Source organism: Protopterus annectens, chromosome 17.part0 (assembly GCF_019279795.1).
Source record: "Protopterus annectens isolate FY-2018-M chromosome 17.part0, PAN1.0, whole genome shotgun sequence".
NCBI lineage: Eukaryota > Metazoa > Chordata > Ceratodontiformes > Protopteridae > Protopterus > Protopterus annectens.
Window position 1 is genome coordinate 475,336,567 of NC_056751.1, and position 23,095 is coordinate 475,359,661.

The following is a 23,095-nucleotide window of genomic DNA, read 5'->3' on the forward strand; positions in this document are numbered from 1 at the left end:
CCCTTATAGTCACAGGTACCTTCCAAAGACCAACTAGGGACATGACGGGGGTCTGACAGGCATCAGCATCCAGGGTACTCCACTAGTTCCTGGATGCCATGCTACCACATGCCAGTGAGCACATATCTTTTTCCCTCAACCCTGAGGTGAGGCTGAGCAATATGCAACACGTCTACCATGTAGCACACTACCATGAGGTACTGAGTGCCATAGATTGTTCTCATGTACACATCAAGGCACCACCCAGTGAGGAGGGTAGAATCTATGTCAACCGCAAGAGGTGCCACTCCATCAACTGCCAATTTGTGTGCAATGTCCAGGGCATTTTCATGAATGTGTGTGCTGGCAGCCCTGGCAGCTATCACAACTCCCATATCTAGCACGCATCACATTTGTACCAAATGTTTGCTAGGGGCACATCCCACATGCCATTTACTGGCGGTTGCTGTCTACGCACTGAAACCATGGATGATTACAGCCATCAGACATGCACACACACCCATGGAAGAATGCCATAATGAGACAAATGCACAAACAAGGAACATCATAGAGCTTGGGCTTGGATTGCTGAAGTCATGGTTAAGATGCCTCAATATATCTGTTGGAGTCTTGCATTACTCTCCAGCCATATGTGCACATATGTTTACAGTATGTGCCATGCTACACAATATGATGCTGTAGAAGTATCTGTAACAGGATCAGCACAGGGAAGGGATACACAGCCCCCACCAGTGCTTAACTCAACACAGCCACACTCACAGGATGACTCAGAGGAGGTGCCCCCGATGATGTCCTTGTAGGCAGACTTAGATGTGCCCAGTATCCCCTGGCATTGGCTAAGAGACAACGCATAGCACATTTGCTGAAAACCTAGGGCCCTAGGGACTGACACCTCATCCCTACTCACATACATATAGTAAAACAGCTGATGCTAGGAAACCTACACAAACTGTACTTATCCATGTACAAGCTGTATACCACTTGCATCACTCACTACAGTTATGTCAACTGCTGCTTTCTCAAGGTAAGTCTCTAACCTACACAGTAATTTTAAGGATTACTATAAGGCATCGTATGTATGGATCTGCTGCTGTTATGCAAGGAAATACAGTGGGCTATTTGATCAGAGTTAACATCCACATAGGAAAAATGATACCTGGTCCAATAGTATGTGTTCCTTAAATTTCACTAGGTCTCATGGTTGTAATACTCACAACATCAAGAAAGAGATATGTCAAACAGTGGGCAAACATGATATTTGGACTACAGTCTACCAAAGCTGATCATGTGCTGTTGTTGTCCCACCCCCAACACAGCAGTGTACCCATATAACCACCTTAACAGAAAATCAGCTATGGTATATCTGTGGACCAGGCAGTCTCAGGGTTGTAACACAGATAGCATGCACACATTGTATGTCTCTCTTCACTCAGGATAACAATGTACATATGTATGCTGTTGATTGTGTGATTACTGACCCCTCGCTGTCTAATGACCTGCATGGCTTAGTGAACTAGGGAAGCTAGCATAAGTGATGGTGTTGATGGTGCTAATCTGGAATTACTCACATATTTTGCATGAGACGTAGCAGTATGTTGGTGTTTTCACTGTTCCTTGGGGACTTTAACATTGATTGGAAATCTTGTAACAATGTTAACCCTACTTCCCATATAAACCTTTATGGTTTCAAACAACTAATTGATAGTCCCACTAGAATAAATAATAAGAGTAAAAAAGAAACCACCTTAGACTGGATTCTTACAAACTCGCCCCTACAAACCTACCAAACTGGCATCCTTCCTGATGACCTCAGCGATCACTCCCTCACCTATGTCATTAGAGCTAAAACTAATGTAAACTTACCTACCTCTCACAGAACACTATATTCAAAAAAACAATTTAATCCTGAACAGTTTCAAACTGAACTGTCACTATACAACTGGACCCCTCTAAAAAACCTCTCACTTAACAATGCTGTTGAACATTTCAACTCAGCATTCCTTGCAATCTTAAATCAACATGCCCCAAGTCGTACCATTAGAACAAAAACCAAAACAGCACCTTGGCTAACCTCTAATGCTAAACAAAAAATTAAACTCAGAAATAAATCTTGGAAAAGATGGCGCTCCTCTAGAAACCCAACAGATCATCAAACCTTTAGAGAGCTCAGAAACAATACCAAAAAAGCCATCCTTTCAGATAAGAAAAATTATTACTTTGAACTTCAGCAAACCACCAAAAAAGAACCAAAAAAGTTCTGGTCTACCATCAATAATCTACTTACCCCAGGCAAAGTAGTTACACCAAACCCACAGAATTTAGACCCTGATAATCCCTCTTTAATTGCTAATAACTTCAATACCTTCTTTACTACTTCCATACAAAGTCTAGCTAACCACTTATCTCCTGATGCATCCCAACTCCTCTTAAGTAACATCAACAACTCCCTTCTTCCCCTTCAATTTCAACCCATACCCACCTCCTACATACAATCTCTCTTACAAAAACTCAAACCAACTACCCCCTCAGCAGATAAGCTTCCTGCTGAATTCCTTCAAATCGCAGCTAAAGCTATTGCCTACCCTGTTTCTATCCTAATAAACCAATCTATAAAGGGAAGTACTTTTCCAGCAATCTGGAAGATATCACACATCATACCCTTACACAAAGGAGGTAAATCCACTGACCTCTCTAACTTTCGCCCTATCGTGCTATTATCTCCTCTAGCTAAAATTATGAAAAAATGTATAAACAAACAACTACTTAACCATCTCCTTCATAACAACCTACTAGCTAACACTCAGCATGGATTTAGACCTTCACATAGTACTACCACTGCACTACTTTCATTTACCAACACCATCAACTGTAACCGTAACAACAACAAACTAACCTCTTCTCTTTTCCTAGACCTGTCAAAAGCCTTTGACATGGTCAACCATACACTTCTTCTACACATATTAAAATCCCTTGCCTTGGATTCCTCTTCCTTATCCTGGTTCTCATCCTATCTTGAAAACCGACAACAAGCAGTACTCTGGAAAAATTCTCTATCTGCTCTACTGCCTATCTCTTTACGAGTACCTCAAGGATCTATACTAGGCCCACTCTTATTCTCTATCTTTATTAATGATCTCCAATCATCTATCCAAAACACAACCTGTATACAATATGCAGATGATTCTACCATTATATGCACAGCTTCCACTCAATCCGAACTCCAGTCACTGACACAATCTACCTTTTCAACCGTCGAACAGTGGTTCTCAAAAAGATGTCTTCTCCTCAACCCCAAAAAAACAAAACTGTTACTATTCTCACCTACCCACAAATCTTCTCAACTTAATTTCACTGTTACTGCAAGTGACAAGTCCATCATCTCCCCCGATTCTACTACCAAACTGCTTGGTGTTACTATTGATAATAATCTTAACTATGATTACCACATCGATAACACCATAAAAGCAGTTAATAAAAAGATTGGTTCACTGTACAGAATTAAACCCTTCCTTACACCAGAAGCACGGACCACCTTAGCACAATCACATCTTATCTCTACTCTACTGTATGCTTCCTCTATTTACACTAATCTCTCTAAAAGCAACCTAAGGAAACTGACTACATCCTACCACAATATAGCTCGTTTTGCCACAGCATCCCAGTATAGAACTCACCACTGTCTTAACTTAAAACACTTACACTGGTTGGAACTTCCTAACAAGCTTATATATCAACACTCTTAATAACACATAACATTCTATATCAACCATTAAAGACACCTGCTCTTAGCAACCTCCTGATCCCCTATAATAACTTGAAACAGCTGCGCTCCGCCGAAAAGCTACAAGTCAACACAACTAGAATTACAAATTCAGCAGGTAACTGCCTTTTCTCCAACTCAGTAGGCAAAATATGGAATAACCTCCCCTCACACATTACCTCTCTAGCCTCCTTTCATCTTTTTAAAAAACAACTTCTTTTACATCTGAACAACTTCTGGCTCTGCTCCTGTACCAATCCAGACTAATCTACTTTTTTCTTTCCACTATCATATTTCCTGAATTCTAAACTGCAATCTTTCTCTGGGATATCAAATGACCTAATGACTGTACTGCTACTATTGTTCTCTAATAAAAAAAAAAAAAAAAAAAAAAAGTATAAACAATGTCTTTTACAAGTATGTATATACATTTTAAAATATGTAATATCCCATCCTCACATAATTGTACTGTAAAGAATTACTGCCTTTCTCAATATGTAGATAATACTATGTGTTTTTATTACTTGACCTAGACTAAGATGTATGCATTGTTGCTCACTGTCTGTGTCACAGGCATTTATTGTAAATGTTTAATTTTTTTTTTTTTATAACCTTGTTTTAATCTTGGAGCTTTTCTCCCCGGGCCTCCACTGAAAATGGAAATTATCCAGTTGGACTAGCCCGGTCAACAAATGTAAAATAAAATAAAATAAATAAATAAATAAATAAATTTCATACCTCCCAACCTCTTAGTGCAAGAAATCTGGGCAAAGCCAGAAGAATTTGGGGGGGGGGGCAAAGGCCCAAACATAGGGACTGAGTTTAAATATTGGTCACACAAACCTAGACAGTTTCTGGAATTAAAGACTTAAAGGTGTTGCAGTAGTACATATTTCCTGATGGATATAAAGTCTGACAGACAATTGTTTGTCTGCAGTTAGAATGTATTGATGTCAACATTCAATAAATAACCAGAAGACTACAAATGTGTGAGGAACAGACAAACATATGAAGCATAACTCTGGACATTCTGTGAAAATCAGGACAGTTGAGAGGTATGCAGACTGTCAACCTGTTGGTGGTGTAACAATACCAACCTTAGTCACATATTTAGTACAGCAGACAGCTGAGGAATGCTGTGGACATTTGGAGTGTAGTGCAGTATTGCAGAAACAGGGGCTGATGTTAATGTCTGTAACATACAAAATCCCAAACTGGAATACAGATTGGTGTGGCCTGGAGACACATTATAAGTACTGACAGTCCCACTGGTATGCCTGTACAGTTAGTAAAAATGAGTGCATTTTTGTTGGCCCAATGAGTGCAATTCTGTTGGCCCTTCATTGAAATGACCTGTTATGAATAACTGTCTACATACAGGCCTATACATATACATATCCGTTTGTCAGTATCTCACTCTTATACATATCCATTTGTCAGTATCTCACTCTCTCACATGTATAGTATATATATCGCTATGTAGTGTCAAATAGATATATATTGATAGATATAGCTATATATATATATATATATATATATATATATATATATATGTGTGTGTATGCATATATATATATATATATATATATATATATATATATATATATATATATATATATATATATATATATATATATATATATATATATATATATATATATATATATATATATTAAAATGATATGAAGACACCCCCATATATCTACATAACACATATACATATCATAGACGCACACAGCTACATGTATATATATATATATATATATATATATATATATATATATACACACACACACATCCTTGTTATATACAAAAATGTGTGTGGATGTCTTCATTGTCTGACATACCCTAATAATGGTGAGTAAACTGTATTATCACACAGCCATACTATTGCTCAAAGGATCTAAACTAAGGGTGTAACAGTGCATAAGTCACTTACCTACAGACCCTTATGCCCTCTGGATGTCACCATGTAGACAGATGCAGGTGAGCAGGTGGTGTCATTCATAATGTTGTCAATGCATGTATGGACAGGGCACATTGTCCCTGCTCATAGTGACACCTATCTAACTGCAAGCACTTTCATATGGCCATACTGGTAACCCTACATACATAGCTAGGGTAACAGTTATCTCATTGCTAGGATACTAGATGCAGATAACAGTATAAAGCAGTAGCAATATGCAGGCCACAGATGGTGTTCAACACAAGCCAAGTTTGTGTACTGTACAAGTACTGTGCCTACAATAGTGCATACAATAAACTTAACCTGTGGCACATGGGATAAGTGCTGTGATCTGTAGTGTATAAGCTTAGATAGGTAGGAGTTCTAATTTCAATGTAGCTCACTTGGTGTGTGTGTGTGTGTGTGTGTGTGTGCATGTGTGTGTGTGTGTGTGTGTGTGTGTGTGTGTGTGTGTGTGTGTGTGTGTGTGTGTGTGTGTGTGTGTGTGTGTGTGTGTACCACTGTAAAACAACAGACTTGCCCTCATGTGGTAACCAGAAGCAATGGGCACTTTTGGGCCATAACTTGCTGCTGGCTTCCAAACTGCCTTCTTCTGCAAAGCCTGTGATGTCAGCCACCTTAAGATTACTAGCTGACAGCATATTATCAGATTTGAGCCATTGTGCATGTGATAAGTACTGTAATCTGTAGTGTATAAACCTGGATAGGTAGGATTCTAATCTCACTCTAACCAATGTGGTGTGTGTGTGTGTGTGTGTGTGTGTGTGTGTGTGTGTGTGTGTGTGTGTGTGTGTGTGTGTGTGTGTGTGTGTGTCTGTATCCATATCATATATGTATTATAACCTTTGTAACTTAAACATAGTGTTTAGCATCATTTTATTTGTAGCAGGTGATGTGGCCCTCCCCCAAATAACAGACTGCAACAAGGCTTGCTGATATCAACAAGGATTATATGTTGTAAACTGATAGTACTAGAAGACGTGAGTTGTATTGTGTGCATCAGGCACTGTAATCTGTAGTGTGCACCATTATATAGGTAAGTGCTCTAATCTTCATACATCCAACTTGCAGTGTGTGTGTGCACCTTGGTGTGTCCTGTATGTAGTGAGTGGAAGTGGTGCCAGCCTGAATGTAGCCATGTTTGTGTGTGAGGCTGCTATGGCAGTATACATCATGTTATGGAGCCACAGGGCATGTGAACCTAACTAGCCTAATGGCTATAGACCCCTCATAGAGACACCTGTATACTCCTCATTGCAAGACCAGCACATATTGCCTCAGTCCAAGAGGGACTCAGGCAGACTACGTGTGTTGAGATGACGGTTGCCCAGCCAATCAAACAAGTATGTAGTACTAATGTCACATAGTAGGTTAATGTCCTTACAGTGAGTCATGCATCTACTATGCTCCCTACAGATAGGTAAGTATATGCCCTACAGCAAGGTCACACCTTGCCTTGTACCAGACCTTATCACAAATTATGAATGCATGAGTATGCCGACCACCGCCATTGTCCTTGGTAGACTGTCATACAGATGTGAACCTATGGAGCCATGCACGTATACTGCTGTACCTTCCTGAAGTCATATTTCTGCTGTGCTGCCATGCCATGCTGTGCTACTTCACTGCCATTGTGTGTCCACAGGTTATCCCCTCAGACTTCTGGAACAGAGACGTACACAGGCCTGTGACATAGCTGTCATTGTGTAAAAATACCACCAGTACAACATCATACAACATAAGGTCCACAAACGTATGTTGCATACTCATGACACATGCCAGCATAGAGTGTATGCTGGTGACCACTACAAGTGGTATGGCAAAACAATACTGCATTACATAAGTGCATGTCAAGTAATATAGTCACCCTGTGCATCAGACACATAGCTTCATTCCCCTACATTGATGGGAAGGATGACAGGGATGTGGCACAGATATCACCACTTGCACAGGGTGATGTGTGGGCGTGCTGGAGGCCTAGGCTGGCCTAAATGGTTGATAGCATGTGTAAGAGTCAGGAAGGGGAGTGGATTAGATGGACCATGGAGAGGTGCTGTGTGTGTCTGTAGGTGATCTGAATGTGACAGTGGTGTGTATGTGTGTGTGCGTGTGTGTGCATGTGTGTGTGTGTGTGTGTGTGTGTGTGTGTGTGTGTGTGTGTGTATGTGTACACAGTCAAGCTCAGTGCTAGCCCTACATGTGGGTACATTGGACAGCTTTGGACCGTACAGGGTAGAGTTGACAGTTCACCATCTCCAGCTCTGAACATGGGAATTGATTCTGCCAGGATTTGCACTGGCACCACCATGGCCAAGGTCAGATGCTGCACTAGTAACTGACAGTGACAGCTGTCTGCTGGGACCGTGTCCCCCATGGGACCACCCAGAACCATATGCCATGGCCTGCCACATCAAGTTGTGGACATCACACTCCCCTCTGTAGCGCTGGATGTACTACGCTATGGCAGCGTAACTGTGCACAGCTGTGTGGGCTATCAGCAGATGGTGTTGCTGACTTATGTCTATGGGTCCACCTCCCAACTGCAGCCATACATTCCTGCACAGACAATGTGTGGTTCAAGACAGAAACTGTATCAGCCCATCGTCTGTCCACAGCATCAGTGAACTGATCCAGTGTGTCTCCAATATGGTTTAGGCAGTCACAGATGTCAGACTGTGCTGCATCCATAATCCTAAGCATATGTCTGGTGTTCCATTCAGAACATGCATGTGCCTTCATGATGGCCCAAAACATGTGCTGAGTGACCTGTGATGTGACAACTGTAACAGGTGGTGGATGGACAGCAGTCCTCCTATGAGCACCCCTGTCAATATGCCTGTGTGGGACTTTGCCAGCTCTCTGGCTATGGCCAGTGTCTACACTCCCTGAAGCCATAGTTGCCACACTGGCCTGTTCAATGTCTCCACCCTCTGAATGTCCCATATTTGAGGCCTGTGGGACTGGGTATGTGTGTGCATACTGACTGTGTATGGTGACAATTTGGGGAGAAGAGGGATGTCAACCTCTGGGACAGATTCAGCCCCTAACAACCCCACCTGTGCCTTACTGTGGCCACCATCATCATAGTCTGAAAACAACACTGATATTAGGTTGTATGGCAGAGAGATCCCATCCTCCCCAATCCCTTGTGGAAACCAAGACGAAAGCAGTACATTACTACCTGCACTATTATGTATGGAAAATCCACAAAGATAAACCCCTATGTCACTAGATGGGTTGCATACTGGCTCAAGGACAGAACCCACATGGTTAGAATTGCTGGAGCCATGTCAGACTCCAAACCAGTTACAAGTGGCGCCCCACAAGGCTCAGTCCTGGTACCTCTCTTGTTCGGTATATATTTCTCAGAGGGACAGGCCAACACAGAAGGACTGTGGCTGACTAAGTTCTTAGATGACTGCAAACTGGGTGCCATAATCGACTCTCCAGCCGACACAAGCATCCTCCAAAAGGGCCTCATAGAAACAGACAACTGGTGCCAGAACCATGGCCTCAAGCTAAATGCCAAAAAGTGTATAGTCATCCCCTTTGGCAAAAACAAAGTGCCCACAAATTACCACATAGGTGGTAATCCATTAAGTACAGAAGAAGTAATTAGGGACCTGGGGACCCAAGTTGATAGCAATCTCTCATTTGACAACCACATGGCCAAAGTGGTTAGAAAAACATTTTATATAGCACATCTAATCATGAAGGGATTCACATCTAGATTAGGGTAGGTCATCATGCCTCTTTACTCATCCCTCATCAGGCCCATAATCAAGTACAATGCCCCTTTTGGGATGTACCTTACCAAACACCTGCAGCAACTGGAAAGACCCCAAAAGTACTTCACCAAGAGGATCAAAGGGCTCAAACAGATGCCATATGCTGCCCGGTTAAAGAAACTCCAGCTCTACTCAGTAGCACCACCTGCTCAGAGGCGATCTGTGCCTGACGTATAAAGCCATGTCCAACCCAGAATTAAGGGACATGCTGCACCTCAAAAAATCCAAATCCCATCGAGCTACACGCTCAAGAGACTTGAACCTCAGCACTGAAATAAATAGGACATGCTGGAGGGACAGATTCATAACCCAGAGGCTCCCTTCACTCTGGAATAAAATCCCAGTCCAGGTTAGGCAGAGTCCCTCATTGACTCTCTTCAAGAGGAATCTTGATGAGTGGATGGGAGATCGTAGGTTTACCCCGGGTATCACTTCTGTGTCACTGTTAGACAGAGGCACAGTATACTAACCTCGAAAAAGGGCATAGCAAAATTAATTTAAAATGGGTGGCGAAAGCCAAACATACTCTGGCTAGGCTTATAGATGCCCTCGGGCAGATAGCCTAGTATGAACCTATGAACATATGAACAAAGAGTCATAATAATGAGGATCCACAACTGCATTACCACTCTTACATCTTCTCTTCTCTGTTTTCATGCACAACAGACTTCCTTACAACAAAATACACATTCGACTGAAAGCCTTTATAACAAGCATGTTAGGTAACTCATGTGACACTTGGCCAGTACAATGTACTTTTTAGATATGCAATATGATATTATACCCGATGAAACAACATATAAAACCCAGTACTCCTATCTTAACAAATGTATACAAATACAAATTTCAGTGCCTAAAGTATGTACCATCGACTTTTGGGTATGCTCAAGGCATGTTGGATCAACTGCTTCATGTACACTAGGAGGCTTATTCACTTTGAACTGTAACTGCAAGCATGTTTCTGCTCATTCAACTACACTCCTCTGATTACCCACTCTAGGAAACTTGGCTAACTGTTCCAGACTTGAGCATACAAACATTCTGCTCTGGTTGCACACAATATTTACTCTACGTAGGAAATTATCCTGCCCCTTACCCTTAATAGCTTGTATATGTTCCATAACAAAACATTATCAAGCTTACTAGGAGTAGGACCATGGCCTTGAATTTCTCCTGATGGACCTGTAAAAGGTGAGGGTGAGGTAATTCCTGTATCACCGCATCTTGCAGCACAACAAGGTAATACCTGCATATATCTTGCATGTACAGTAGTTACTGTGTTACTTGATGTATTGCTGATATTCTGAGCATGAGTGTACAACTGAGCTAACCCTCACACACACACACACACACACACACACACGCACACACGCACACACGCACACACGCACACACACACACACACACACACACACACACACACACACACACACACACACACACACACACAGCACATAGAAGACCTGACACCCATGTAAAGGTATTTACAGCCTGACAGAATGACTGCTACAATATTACAGTAGTGATCACAGTAAGCTTATCTGTAGGCTCCTCTGTTGTGGACACTGTGGCACCCTCTTACATGATGTATGGGGTGATGGATGCCTTGGAGCTGTCATATGTCCCTAGATTTACCAGGAATTCCTCAGTGGCTGTGAGTGGTTGATCCATTGCAGGACCTCTCCCAGTGATGGCACACTCCCTGGCTACATCAGCTGTCCTTCATCATGCAACATTCACCATGTTTGTAGCACAGTGTCAAACCTGCTCATATGTCCTGTACTGGTGGCCAGTCTCATTCACAACGCAGATAAGGTCTGCCCACAATGCAAACACAAGATCAAATACAAGGATGCCCACTATGTACAGATATAGAAAGAACAAAATGGCAAGCACTATCCACTGCTCGCTCACAAATGTCATACCCCACAGTGTGACAATATACTACATGTGTGTGGATACAATTGGGATAGTATCATTACTAAGGTAGTTCCCTGTGTGTCTTGAGAGATTTTGCTATATGATCATACACCTAACACTCTGGTCCACTGTGGTGTGTCCCCGAAAGCCAACAGCCCAATCATATGTGATAAGTCCAGTGCTAGACAAATAGTGTACTATTATGACCACTATATTGGGACAGTCCAACAACACCAGTGTGCCACAATGGCAAAAGACAATGTAACCATGTTATATTGTACATCCCCTGTATGTGGAAGACAACATGGTATAAAGGACATGTCATTACCACAGGTCTAAGACAGGCTTACTGCTGTACTCCCTATTCCCCATACCTTTATCCTCCCATCTGCATGTTTTTATACACAAAAAACAGTTGTATACCCTGTGGAGTACAATACTCCTCTGTTGAAATGTGCAACTAGTACTGTTTTGCAAAGGTGTGCTCTGTGTGAGGAAAGTCTTGTATAGAATGTGTGCCCATAGCCAGCTGCTTTTATTTTAACATGGTTCTCATTAGCAGGTAATTACCTCTAAACCAGTCTGTGACACTAATATGCTAATTGCAGCCAAAACAGCTGAGTTGCACTACCATTAGCCAATGACATGCAACCACTGTGCAATATATAAGGCCTTCACGTAGAACAAGCCAACTTTCTTAGCTGTTGAGATGAACATTCTGGGTTGAGGAGACTATATCATCACAGATAAGTCTGTAGCCGAAACCTTTACATAGAGCTGTGTGTTCCACAGGCTGCTGCTGCAGCTAATAGACATAGCTAGTGAGTGTGAACAATTTGGAGGACAACAAGCTGTAGGTGTATCTGTGTCAGCTGTGTCAGCTTTCTTGTAGAGGCAGAACCCGAGTGAGAGTACCCTTTACACTCCAATTATGGGGAGGCAACTCTGTCAATAACAGAGTACTAGGTGACATATAGTAATGCTATATGGATATGTTGTGTGTGTCCCTACCTACAGGCCTGTGACTTCCAGCAGTGAAAAGCAGTTATTTAATTTGGAATGCTTTGTGTGAATAATGAGTGCATGAGTCATTCATTAATTGCTGTCTTCACAATAATGTAATTAAAATGCAACACAACACTGGATTTGAAAACAGGACTCTGTTTCAAAATGTATTATATACAAGACATTTAACAGACTGAGCTACTCAGTCACTGCTGCAGTGGATGCATTTGCAAGCTATATATGCACAAATACAGCCTGTGACATATATTTTCTACATCCATCAATATGTGTATGTTTTTTTATGGATGTATTTCTGCACCAGAGTCCCAGCTGAATATGTATTTAGCCGTGAATGCCTTAGAAGGTGATTTTATACATGTTGCTGATAAAAGGGAACATTTACCTGCTATCACAGGCCTTAGTTGCATTCATTATCATGTCTTTGGCTGTCTAGTGGTGTACTATTGCACCAGAGTCCTAGGTACACTCCCAAGAGTCCAAGGTACACTCACATTTATTCCATTACCTTTTATTTCAGTTTGTGAGGTGTAGAGTGGAACACAGCTCCATTGAAACACACCTAATGACTGTAATTGGCAATTACTATGTTTTGTTTAAACCACCTGTTTTAATTAAGAGTTGTGTGGCATGGTGGGTTAATGCAGTGTACTGCAGGTGTGATGTACTCAGGTTCAAACTGTGGGGTCTATATTATGTTACCGAATTCCGATAACATCGAACACCACAACACTGACACACAAAGGCCGAACCGCGAATACATCGAACCCCCTAAACCACAAATTTTCAAATCTTGAACCGTCATAGTCGGCCAACACAACCACGCGCTACATACTACATACCCAAACATAATAAATAAAACACGTACATACACAAACATAACCCTACTTCTAACACTACACTAAACCTTGCATACATTACTAACTATGCACTTACCTTAACCCTCACCCTAACCCTAAGGTCCGTAACTATTGCACACTTACCCTACAGACATATACCCAAACAAAACAAATAATCCACACACACATACAGTTAACAAAACCCTACTTTAACCCTACACTAAACCTTACATACATTACCTATCTATGCACTTACCTTAACCCGCACCCTAACCCCAAGATCCGTAACTATCACACACTTACCTTCCGGAGCTATACCACAGACGGGCCAACATCACACTTCGACATTTCACATTTCGTGGTTTTGTACATTTGCCGTTACCATAGTTCATGCTTTATGTGTCGGTCTTCTGGTGTTTGATATTACTGGGATTCAATAACATAATATAGACCCCAAAATGTGGCATAAGTGTTATTTTGTATGTGTGTCTTACAATGTTAGAAATGCATTTAGTCATTATACCTCTATTTAGCTGAGCTTAGTGAAGCTGCTCTAAAAAAACATAAAGAAAAGAAAAGATATGAGATAGGAAAGTAGTGAAATTAGGGCAAGCAGGGGGCAAAACATAGTGAAAAGCAGGGAGGGATGTGCAGGAAGGGTGTAAGAAAGAACCATAGCTATCCATTTCTTGTATAGCAACAATTGTGCACTTTGACAGATTTGGAAATTAATTTGGGTACTCAAACTCAGAGAGAGGGGTGAGGACAACATATGTGCATTGTCAAGCCAACTGGACTGAATATTCTGTGTCCAGTGGACACATGTGAAATGGACTGCTATGTATGGGAAGATTTATTTTGGGATAGGTGCCCTTTTTTAAGGTGAAAGTGGCATGTTGGGGAAGATAGATAGGTACGTGTGAAGGAGGTAAAGTAGGTGAAGATGTATTTTGCAAACAGACAAGACAGAGAAGACAGCAGATGGAGCAATGTGTAACACATGAGTGGGTGAACACCTTGAACAGTGAGGGTGTTGTGGAATCCAAGCCCCATGTTCCTCCAAACAGCAGCAGTGTGACTCGCATCCCCACCCAAGGGACTGTCAATACTCCATCACTGCCTCGAGGGTGGCTGTGCTGGAAGCTGCCCCACCAGTGTGGCCATCATGCCCTCAATCTGGTGCAGGTGGCAATCATAGCCATGGTGAACTATCCTGCCCAACAAGACTGGCAGCTCCACCCAGGTGACTACACCCCCTTCATCATCGCTCCCAGAGGCAGGTCAAGCCTTGTCCCCTAGGGCAATGCTACCCAATGCTGCAGGTAGTGCAGGGGCAGCAGAGGGGGCACCACTGATCTGGGTCCCAGACATGCTGGGGCCGAGTGCCAAGGGCAGTTGAGGCAAAATAGTGGGATTAGCTGGAACCAGGCTACCTTGACATGCTGTGGTAAATGAGGTATAGCAGTTAGTTACGGTTAGTAATAATCAAACCATTGTTAGTATTAACAGAATCGAACATCATATTTATTCATCCAAATACATATTAATGCATATTATGTGCAACACAACATTAAGAAACATAACAGTCAGTATGGCAACAGCATGCCAGTAGGAAGAAAACCATAAGGCCAACAAAATAGTTTAACAAATATGTTAATATTGCATCATAATAAAGCATAATCAACCACATTTTCCAAAATATAGTTAAAATATATGATTATTAAATCACAATGAAACATAACGATAATGAAGCACATTTTTCCAAAATATAGTTAAACAAAATATGTTAATATTAAATTATAATAATAAATAACTATAATAAATAAATGAAGATTAGAGGTGGGAGGAGAGATATAAAAACATTCCATTACTCACATTGCAGATTATATCCCTGAAAACACTAAAATATATAATCCACAGGTGTGTAGTATCAGTTTTGAGTACAGTGACTACAATTCTCCTGTATGACTACAATTCTCCTATAGCTGATGTTCCACATACATACCTCTCAAGCTGTTTGCAAGGGTCAGTATGGGCCAAGCAATAACAATTGCAGGTACACCATTACACAGAACAGTTTCACATAATGTGGACTCGTATAACTACCCAGGTGCTCTGTAAATGGATTTGGTAATACATTGCATTCCAGGTAATATTTTATCTGCCAATCATCTGAGATGGATTAGGCAGTTTTCAGTGCATTACAAGAAATCAGGACACTTGAGAGGCATGTTTGTGTACTGTAAGTAAACTAGATAGCCATCTTGCCTTACTTAGCAGGCATGGGAGTAGAACCCAATAGCTGTGCCTGCAGGGGACATCTGCAAATAATGTATTAATTGACTGCAGCAACTTAGTACAGACATGTAAGGGATACAGCCATACTGGAATTACAGTTTTATTTATGAATCAACAATGCTGATGAACACATTCTTGGTATTGATGTTAACATTCTTTGAAATCTAATCATAATACCTGCTCATAATATGGGCTACTTCACACATATATTTGTTGTGCTTCTGGTGAGAGAGAAAATGTCAGCATTACATGACTGAAACTGAATCTTTAGTACTACATACCACTGGATTTGAACCTAGGACTGAGTGTGGAAAAATGTACTGCATACAAAGCATTTACCAGACTGAGCTCCTGAGCCACTACTGACTATTGCATGACTGATACTTGCCTGGAGATCAACTGCAACTATACTATGAGTTGCGCAATACAAGTTACATGACATACCTCTGGCATTCTAGTACTATTACACTGTATACTAGACTGCAGTGACAGTAGAACACACATGCATGGGATACAACCATACTGCATACATTAATAAATCTGTATTGTAGAATCAACATTGGTAGAGGCTGTATTTTATTGTTATTGGTTTGAAATATCTTTGAAGTCCACATGCAACACCTGCCCATGGACTGGGCTGCCTCACCCGTATGCGTTTATTACCTGCTCTCTGAGGAAGAGGGAGCATTATGTGACCAATACTGGCATGGACACAGCCTTGGACAGTACTATGAGTTACGCAGTACAGTTTGCAGGCTATTAGATTTGCTGGCTACAGCAATTACAGTGTTCCACTTGACTGCAGCAACCTTACACTAGACAATCCATGCATGCATCTCTACTGCAATGGTTTTGAAAACACAATCCTGCTGAACAACATTTTGCTTACTGTTATTGGTATTGTTATTGTATTATTGAAATACAATTCTTATTTTTCATTTATTGGGCTGCAGTTTTTCTTGTTTATACTCTATTGCAGTAAATGCTTTGTTCTTTTTTGTTTATTACACTACAGTTAGCATAGTAAATCTGTACCTACCATGGTTATGGCACAACCTGGCCAGGAGCCCAGCATGGGACTCAGCATTGTGAGCCCTCTCAGCTGCAGCTGTAGGGAAAGAAGAACACCATTATGCACATCAGTTTTGCAGACATTCAGCTTCCATATTGGTAAAACAGTGGTAAAATTACTTACATATTTGTGGGGCATCCCTGCTCTCACCTCTTTGATCCAAGTGCCCAAGGTTCTCCTTTTTCTCCCTTTCAGGTCATCATGGGGGGTGACAACACTGATCATCTGTCTGGGGGATACCAGTAACACTAGTGAGTTCCCTGGCCAATTGGTCCCGGGCCTCTGCCTTAGATTCTGAGCCCTGAAATCAACACTGCATCAGCTGGGGTTCATGTTTTTTAACAGTAGGTTCATAGATTAGTACTAGGCTACTTACCCTTGTGGGTCATTTTAAGCATAGCCAAGTACCCCATGTGAGAATCAAACTCTGCACCTTGTGTCTGCTAGGTAGACACCTTAACCATTCTGCCATCCTCCCACAAGGAGCCTGACCATGACCCTGGACTCCTGAATACCTCTGTGTCCTAAAGCATACACCTTTGTCAACACCACCAGCCATACCAAAAGTAGATTGAACTCCAATGAATGATGCAGGATTCCCACCTATTGGGCTCAATATAGGCTATTCTCTCACCCTTACACATCATTCTGAAACATTCAAAAAAGCACCACATCACTTAGCAGCATACAAACCAGTTGAAGCCAAGCAATGGGAAAACTTGCAGAACCATGGCTTTAGTGAAGTTTGGCACCAGACAAACATTGGTAGCCATTAGCATGTTTATGCACTGCTTAAGCAGGAATGAGCGGTGCTTAGCAAAGCCCAGCAGCACCAATATTCACAATAGTTTAATAAAATTAAAGGAAAATAGTAAATTCATTTACAGACATATTCTGCCTATTATAAACCCAAACCCAGGACCTACTACACATAAGACTGTAACTCTACCCATGTAGTTAGTTGGATGTTAAAAAAACTAGTATACCTTCACATATACTACTAATCTACCTGTTAGCATTGCTGAGCACTGAGCCACACCATGCAAACATGCTTAAACACAACTATAAGTAAATAATTAATTAACATCTGGTTTCTATTATTAGATGTCTGGTAGGTGTTAGCCATGTATGTATGAGCTACATGCTGTGCAAACATGCAGTAAAAAAGAATTACAAAAATCCTAACACATCATAAAAATAACATATTATACAGTTGATACACTTCACAGCATTACAACAGTGTCGGAGAGCGTTACAGGTAGCCTCATACTCATCTGTAGCCAAGGGTAGCCGCTACACCTCTACCTACACTGATTTAATATCCAATCAATATGCATGACATGCTGCTGAAGGGGAACCGTGACCGTGTGCATGGATACATTCCATGTAAGCTGTACACTGTGTCTACATGGACTTTATTAAATCCTGGGATATGCCTTTTTTAATTTTACAATAATCAGATTTGCATTTTACTTAAAACTTTTATTTCACATTTTACAGCAAAACACTAACAGACATTTGCTAAACAAAACAAATAAGTCTCACAATGAAAATAGACTTAGCATGAACAATAGCAATCTTCTCTTCCTCTGAAACTTGGATTTATTAAAAATACATCTAGAAATGCATTAGCCTATAAAATATTTTTTGGATTCTTAGTCAAACAGCATATAGTGAAGCACTAATTATTGGCTATGAGATGATTACAGAAATTCAAAAGACAAAGGTGTAATTCATTTGTATAGCTTGTAACAGCCCACTGAATGAAAGTGTCCCTTTTCAAGGGCAGCCCAGGAGGACAGTGTGGTGAGGTGACTTAGACTCACACAGTAGAGAAATAATGGCTTGAAAAATTGAACCATGCCCTACAGAAGCAGCGGATTAACAACTCATAGCTTTATTCATTTGAAGTGAATACCAGACAGGCTGCTATAGCCAAAACATGGTGCATTTCACACACTTGTATGCCTGCAAAAAACAAACTAAATTAAATGTGTATTCATACATTAAAATTCTCAATTGCTCTTGAGTACTGTCTGGTTAAGTGACTTGCTCAATGTCACACAATACATAAAAGAAGAAGGAAAGATTCAACCCCTACATCCTTGCTACAGGAAGCAGCTCACATTAACAAAGCAGAACATTAGTCCTCTGTGCTAACTATTAAAGTAATATTTTTTTTTTGTTTTGTTAACTAAATGCAGAAATTATTTACAATGCAATCTTATAGGGAAGACAATACCACAGTAATGTGCAGCAATTGTTACATAATTGGTGCTGAAGATCAAATCGTTCTGATCAGTATTCCAAATAATGCAAACTATGTGACATGACAAATGACAGTAGTTTTGCAGTTGCTGAAGGCTATAAAGAAGGTACTGCAAAAATATATTATTAAAATGCAATATAATCAAACTATATTCAAAAATGCAATATGTTTAGACTATATTACACAATCCAGGTATATTAATAAATTAAATCATTATTTAGTACAATCAAAACAAAATAATTAAAGACAATGTAAATGCTACAGCGGCTTTTGTTCAACAACTCACGACATGAAAAAAAATCAAAAATATTTCTGCATACAATATACTGTTTATTTTTTGGTGTGGGGTGGAATGACATGCTTGCAGGGCACCTGCATCTCATGTTTGACCTCCCTTTGTTTTCTCTATAATTGAGAATAGTTATCCCTTCTGAAATCACTCAATACAAGTCTGACCTATTTGAATGGCTGATAATTTCATACATTTCATACCTTCTCTTTAATATATTTATAAACAATTTCCACAAATCTATCCCATTCTCAAACATCATCCAATATGCAGATGATTCAACTATCATCTGTTCTGCCACTTCTATCGCTATACTTCAAAAACTAACTCAAGATGCCTTCTCTACCACAGAGCAATGGATGTTAAGTAACCATCTAGCTCTCAATGCTTCCAAGACCAAACTAATGATATTTACTCCTTCTAAACTTACTCCTTTTGATATGAACACATTCTCAATCACTAGTCAAAATAACTCACCTCTAGAAATAGTGTCAGAGACTAAGTTACTTGGGGTCCAAATTGATAACCAACTTAAATTTAACTCTCACCTACAACTAAATATCAAAAAAACCCATCAGAAACTAGGCATGCTTTACAGACAGAATCCCTACCTCACACCTGCCACTAAAATTACTCTCTCCACTTCCTTCCTTATTCCCTCCCTTCTCTATGGTGCCCCACTCCTAACTAATCTTCAGTCCTCTTTAAAAAAACAGCTCTCCTGTTGCTACAACAAAATCGCAAAATTTGCCACCAGCCATAGGTCCTCCACCCATCATTGTTCCTCCCTCCAGAAACTACAATGGCTAGAACGTCCCAATCAACTAACTTACATTCAACTAACTCTAGCCCACAAGCTTATTCTCAACCCCTCCCTCTGTCCATCCCTTTCATCTGCCTTTAAAATGCACCTACCCAATAGAGTATTAAGGTCAAACAATCAAAACCTACTAGAAGTGCATAAACCTACTCATCCCCAGGCAGAAACCTTCTATCCTTCAGCCTAGCTCGCCATTGGAACTCCCTACCACCTTCCATCCGCACCACCTCCAACCACTCTACTTTCAAAAAATCTCTTCATTCACATCTAGCATCACAGTGGGAATGCTCTTGCTCCCACCCTACATAACTAACTCTGTCCTCTCACCTCCCCTTCTCCTTCCTGTTACCTTCCCTACTATACCTTTAGAATTGCATAAAATCTACTAGACAGGCCCTTAAGTCTACTTCCCCCACTATGCAATGTCCTTTAGCATCACATTGTACATTTCCTTAGTTAGTATGATTCCTCTCAAAGCTGTATTCATTGCTATATTTGTTGTACTATTGTTGCATATTCTTCTCAATCTGTATTAATTGTTATATTTGCACATAATTTGTTTTTAAATTTTTTGCTTCCTTATTTTGTATAACTTTCATTACTACCTGCTGTACCTATATTGTTCTGTTACATGTATCTTTTTTTGCTTTTTTGGAGCTTTTCTCCCCAGGACTCCATTGAAAATGGGTTCTTTATGGCCCAATGGACTATCCTGGTAAACCAACTGCAATAAATAAATAAATAAATAAATTGGTGCATACACCTCCAAAGTCAACAGAGGTGGGTCATGGACAAATGAGGCACTGTGCTGGGTAATAAATCAGATCCATGCCAGCCATACCAGTATCCCAATACTTGATTGTTCAATCCAATCAGTGTACATACTATTTCCTCCTTTACTTTCACAATTATCATAAAGATTTGGATTTCATTTAAAAACTTTATTCCAAATTTTATAGAAAAAAATACCGACATTTTCTAACAAAACACTCTCATACAGAAATAGACTTAGCATGAGAAACAGTAAAATTCTCTTCAGGTAAAACTCACATTTAGTGAAAATACACATACACACGTGCACACACACACACACACACACACACACACACACACACACACACACACACACACACACACACACACACACACACACACACATTAGCACATGCACACACTTGCTGTCTGTAGTAGAAATTTGCACACTACCTGGTAGTACAGAAATGTACCCCAGTGATGGTCACAAAGGAAAAGACCAAGAACGAATTCTGATGTAACCAGAATGATCCTGCTTGAGCCCCAGGAAGTTATCGGCATGAACATCCATTCAGTGATTTGGTATGAGTGCTTGCATTGGTGAATATTGTAAGATTTTTAAAGGAGCAGGTGTAGGTGTGTCAGGAAGTTTGAACTGGCACACAGTGCTCCAAAGTGAGTCTTGTTTGGGAACTGTAAAGAAAGAGAGTCCAGTTCCAGGTCTGGAGCGTGTTCCCTGTGTCACTGGGTGAAATTGTACTTGATGCAGAGAGCTGCATATGAAAAATACTGTGTAAACCCATTCCTGTTTTTAGTGAGCCTCTCTCCCCAGTGTCAGTGGTGAGGATTGAGGCTTCTTCATTAATGGCCTGGGGTAAAGAGAGGCCATCACAGTGACTTTCTCAAAAAAGTTTCCCATGTTTAGAAGGCATGATCTGCACTTGACAAAACCACACACTGGTTTGGATCAAAGGTTTGAAGGATTTCTATATCCTTATTAGACACTTCCATGAGTTGAAACTAGCTTCTGAAACAAAGGGAAACCACAAGTCCTTCAGTTATTTTAGAAACCTCCATGGCAATGCCCAAGTTTGTTCTGAATTAGTACTTAATGGTACTGCTTACACTGATCCTGCTGATCTAGCCAACCTGCTAGCTGACAGGTTCAGTGCAAACGTCACCCCCTTATCACCTCCCAAAGGCCCAGTCGACATCCCTGATACTTATCCCACACCTCACTTCTCCATAGATCAAGTGTTAAAGGCATTATCCAAGGTGGAGAACACAGCTTCCATGGGAACTGATAGTATACAGGCTGTATTCTGCACCATCTCCCACAACAACTAGCTTTGCCATTGAGCACCCTATTCAACCACACCCTAATTACAAGCTTCACTCCAGCATAGTGGAGAACCACCATTGCACAAAGGTGGTGCCACTATTAACTTGGGAAACTATTGCCCTGTTAGCTTGAAAAGTCTGATCTGTAAAGCCATGGAGCGTATTATTAAGGATCTCATAAACAAGGACATAAGCAATCTCCAAGCACTTGTCCCCACCCAATTTGGTTCATCAGGGGCAGATCTTGCCTATTGAATCTGGCTGACTTCTTTGAGACTGTCACCAAGGCCCTGGATGAGGGTAAGTCACTACATACAGCTTACCTTGACCTGGCCAAGGCCTTTGACACAATCTCCTGCTCTGGCATCATCAAAAAAGCTAACATAACTTGATGTTAATCCCGATCTCGTCTGGTGGGTGGCCAACTGGCTCACAAATAGGACCCACAAAGTTAAAATAGGCACCAACATCTCTGATAGCAGACCTGTCACTAGTGGTATTCCCTAGGGATCTGTCCTGGGACCCATACTGTTTGGCATCTACTTCCCAGAGGTCCAGTCAAAGACAAAGGGCCTGTGGTTGGCCAAGTTTGTGGATGACTGTAAGTTGGGTGTTGTCATTGACTCTCCAAATGATGTTAAAATACTACAACAGGGTCTGACAGCTACAAATAACTGGTCCCAAAGTCATGGCCTTAAGTTAAAGGCAAAAAAAATTATTTTTATACCATTCGGCAAAAACATGGCTCTAACTGATTACCACATCAACGGCAAACCCCTATGCACACAACCTGTGTTGAGAGACCTGGGTACTCAGGTTGACAACAGTCTCACATTCGACCATCATGTGGTGGCAGTGGAACCTTTTTCTTGGTTCATCTCATAAGTAATGGAATTACATCCAGAAAAAAGAAGGCTATTACCTCTCTGCACTCTTCCCTCATTAAACCTATAATTG